The sequence below is a fragment of the Magallana gigas genome, chromosome 2, assembly GCF_963853765.1.
Source record: "Magallana gigas chromosome 2, xbMagGiga1.1, whole genome shotgun sequence".
Taxonomy (NCBI): domain Eukaryota; kingdom Metazoa; phylum Mollusca; class Bivalvia; order Ostreida; family Ostreidae; genus Magallana; species Magallana gigas.
In genome coordinates, this window is record NC_088854.1 from 12,072,376 (window position 1) to 12,077,033 (window position 4,658).

Consider the following 4,658-nt stretch of genomic DNA (forward strand, 5'->3'; position numbering starts at 1 on the left):
TAAGCGACTGTTTTGACGTAACGGCGGCCATTTTGCGAACTCATTTAAGGCACGCGACTGGACATATACAATGTTTTATTTTGTAACTAACGACCTATAACAAAATCGTTTGCTAAACTAAATCTGCAATGATGAACGATTAAAGCAGTCCCGCAAGAGTTGTGGTATGGATCCGTTTCAGCCCTACTATTACTCATTCGGTTTGTTACTGACTGACTACAGAAATATTTTGGGTTGACAAATCGCATAGATGGCGAGGCGAGGACTATCTAGTGACATTTGTAATCACAAATAGCGATGATCTATGCAAAGCAATGTTCAAGATGCCTAACATCTCGTCAATTTTAACACATTTAAACGTTTCAAAATTATCAATCTCACCTTTCAAATACTCTTTGAAAATCTGAGTAGAAAATTGTTGCTATTCAAATTTTAACGTTTTATCCCTTTTCTCTGCAGATACAAGTATTTGAGCCGACGCTACCATTTTGTTCTGCTCCAGACATAACAATGTGACGTCAATATTCAAAGGGCAACTACTCTAATTTAAATAATTTCAAAGGGCAACTACTCCAAATATTTTAAGAACTTACAGCATGCGGTTTCTGTATGAAATAATATGAAATGTCGAAACGAGTAGACGAAGCGTCGGCCATATTGCTTAGCCTTATATTAATTCTCACCGAACTAACATAGAGCGTTTTTATCTGGGACCCGAATTCCGTCTCGAGTCGAGACTCTCCCGACCCGAATTCTACCGGGGTTGATATCGAGGTCGACCCTGCTCTGACGCAGGGATTGTATGGATTAAAAATGACCGACGGCGGCAGCAGTCAAAATCTGTAAGTTTAAAAATTATCGAAAATGTAATACAGAGGTTATTAAAATGGCTGAATTTGTGAAATTGAACATGATATTATTTAATGATACATTGCTACAGTTGTAACTAATCCAAAAGCATATAAATAGTCAAAAGACGAAAGAATTTCATTTACTTCACAACTCAGATTATCAAAAGTGACTCCAGTAAGCTTTCGAGACAATATTTACCAGGCTAGGCCCCCAGTGCCCCCACCCAAGTTTTCACAATTACAAATTACCATAACCAAAATCTTTTTTGTTCAAGATTTCTAGCCCCCCCCTTTCAATTTTTTTCCGACGCACTTGGGTATATACGTGTGTGTGTGTGTGTGTGTGTGTGTGTGTGAATGTGTGTGTGCTTGTACTAATCAGTGTAATACAGGAAAATATTAAAGATTTGACCATGAAAGTAAAATGATTATTTAATAGGACCTCAATTTCATTTATTATTGAATGTTTCATATGAACTTTTCCATTTTAATCATAATTAACAATTGTCATAACTTTCAGTGTCCTTGTAACTACAAAGATTGACAGTACCACTTACACTGCTCTAATGAGTAAGGAGTTAGCAGAACTGTACAGGTCCCCCCAGTGTGGTAAGCACAATTATATTTATAAGTTACTACATTTTTATTTTAGTCAAATTTGAATATTTTAAAATATGAAAAATATTTGTTCTTCTATATCTTTTTTATTTAATCCTAAATTTTAGATCCAATGACTAGAAAAGCTTTGGCAGAAGGGCTCAGAATACTGGGAATGAACCACCATGTACCACCACTGAAATGCCATGTACCAGTAATGAAACTCCGGTTGAAAATGAATCACCTTGCAGCTCTTCAAGGTCAAGTTTCTTCTCCACACCAGAGTCTACCAGTGCCTCATCATCAACATCAGAACAGGGAGACAATTATTTCTGGCCAAATTTAGAAAAACATCACAGAAACAAATGTTACCCTGAGAAAAATTTAGATATATTTTTTTTGACTCGTCACCTGAGAGCACAAAATGTTTTTCTGAACTTTATTCTCCTTGGGAGAAAGAAGAAAAAATAATGTCAAAAGAGAGTATTCAAGTGTCAAATGATATGTGTATGTCTTTGGAGGAATTTCACAATCTCCTCGTTGAAAAACTTGACAAGCTACATTTAGATTAATGTATATATATTTCAGTCTATTCATATTTGGACGATCGCAGAAGAAAAACGCCTTATAGACTGTTGATAATCCAAAGAGGAAGATTTCTGTGGTAACAAGTCGCATAACTCCTTGTGGCAAGCTATTACAAAGGAATTGAATGGTGAGGGGCTGAAATTGACAAAGCAGCAGATAATTAACAAGTGGAAAAGTTTGAAGAAAAAGTATAAAGAAATAAATGACCACAACTCAAAAACAGGGGCAGATCGGATGGACTGGAAACATAAAGATGTATTTGATGGGGCATATGGAAATAAGGCATCAACAAAACTAAGTGTGTCTTTTGACACCGGTCGACTGAAGGAGTAACCAAAAACCAATGAGTGTTTGAAAAGAAAATTGGAAAAGGGAGATAGGGAAGAAACATTGGAAACAAAAGCTGAATTGCCAAAAAAGAAGATTAGGCCCAATTTAAAATCTGATCTGATGGAAAAGTTGGATGCGCAAAATTCAAAACTAATGGATCAAATGGAAACACAGCACAGAGACAAACTTCAAAGAATGGACAGAATGCTCGATTTGTTCGAAAGATCATTGGACCAAAAGTAACAAATGTGATCTCATATCAGTCACGTCATATGATTGTCAGACTTTTTTTTTATATCAGAATATAGGTATATACTGATACATATTAATTAAAACTTTGTGATATTTTTCTTAATTTTGTGGTTTACACTTTTTTTAATGTTATTTATACACAAGCAGTGTATTAAATTTTTATGTTGATTTGTTATGAATATTAAAACATAAACACATTGCTTTTTTGTTTTTCTATTTAATATTTCTCAAATTCACAGTAACGGTTCATTATTTCATTTCTCCTGGCTGCTCCACACCCTCCATCCAGGTATATGTTAGGATAAAAATTAGCATTTACATCATGATCTTCATCTATAAAGTCCTCAACATCATCATGACTAAGAACACACAAATTGTGTAATATGCACCCGGAAATAATAATTGCAATTATCTGAGGTGGTTTCCTGACAGTAATTTCCCTCAACCTCCGAAACCTCCCCTTAAGATGACCGTAGCATCGTTCAACTATTTGCCGGGCACTCGAAAGTCTCCTGTTAAACCTTGCTGCCTTGGAGTAAGGTGTCCTGTGTTCCTAAATGGAATGATTAGCCAATTTCTTAAGGGATATGCACTGTCTGCGATGATAAAGTTGAGTTGACCAATAGCATTTCCCTGCTCCCCATCCTCAAATAGTGACGAGTTGCGCAAAACCCTTGCATCATGAGTGCAGCCTGGCCAGCCAGTGTATGCATGACGAATGACCATGTCACTGTCACATACTACCTGAAAATAAGTGACAATACGAAAAATCAGTTTATTATTTACATGTATTGCATTTATTCACAAGAATTAATTATAAAAACAAACATTTAATTAAATATTCAGGAAATATGCAATACCTGCAACTGAATGGATGGAAACTGTTTTCTGTTAAAGTAATCTCGGTCCCCTTTTGGTGCTGAATAAAGTCGGATATGGGTTCCATCCAGGGCTCCAATTATGCCAGGAATTCCACTTTGTAATTGAAAGTCACGGGATATGGCTTGCTGCGTTTGAATACTAGGCCAGTCAATTATCTAATAAAACAAAATATAAAATTTTTGAGAGGAAAAGCAGCAATATCAAAACAGTATACCTAATCCATTTGGGGGTCAACTGCAAAACAGTGTGCAAAACGAAATGAAATGAAACATTTCTGTAAACAGTTAATTGGTAAGAATTAAAACTTAACAATAATATTTTTAAAAAAAATTAAAAATATCATGAATTTATAGATACCATTATAGTTTGATTTACAGCATACCGATATCCGCTTTAGGTTACCGGTATCCATGGTCTTGGACCATCATTTTCAAGTTCATTTATACTTACTCTTATTAAGAGAGTGTTTATTGCGTAGGACATGGATTTGACTACGTCGTGGACCGTCTTGATCCCAACTCCAAACTGCACACTTATTTCCCTCAAAGATTCTTGACTTGCCATATATGCAAGAAAAATAAGTAACTGTTTACTTGGCTCAATCTGCCCTGTTCCTCCGCCATGCTTTGATACGATATAGCCTTGCACTTCACGAAGTATAACGTCATACACAGCTGGTGTTACCCGAAATTGAGATCTAAATAATGCTGCATCAAACAATGGCACGATATTTTCGGCATAATTGTTTATCCTCGGAATAAATCGTTTGTGATTCAGCAAGGCAAAAATTGTTAAATTTCTCGCTAGGTATACTGCCATGTCATTGACATTTTCGTCCAAAAACTATTGCAGCAAAATAACCTCCATATTGCGAGTACAGACTCCGCTGCAAAACGTGTTTATCTGGAGAGTTGCGTGCGCATGAATTGTTTACGTCCTGTTATAACTAGAGTCAAGACTAAAGTTTCCAGATAAAAACGCTCATAGAGACATATAATGCAGTCACATGTTCTGGCTAAACCAATGAAATTCTGACATTTCAGTCCAAGGAAAAACAAAAATTTATATCATCCTGCAGGATTCGTATCAGCCTTGCTTGGAGTCTAATGCGGGGATTGCAAAACGGCATAAGAGAGTTGCTGCCTCTCTTTGGTTGTT

The 4,658-nt window shown here is 36.0% G+C and overlaps 1 non-coding gene across 1 annotated transcript; it reads right to left on the reverse strand.

Moving 5' to 3' along the window:
* Positions 1-2,868: 2,868 nt before the first annotated feature.
* On the reverse strand, positions 2,869-4,454 carry LOC105321814 (uncharacterized). Its single transcript, XR_010710066.1, has 3 exons — positions 3,951-4,454; positions 3,479-3,655; positions 2,869-3,362 (listed from the first exon to the last, which is right to left on the reverse strand). It is a non-coding gene; the product is annotated as an uncharacterized protein (transcript).
* Positions 4,455-4,658: the final 204 nt, after the last annotated feature.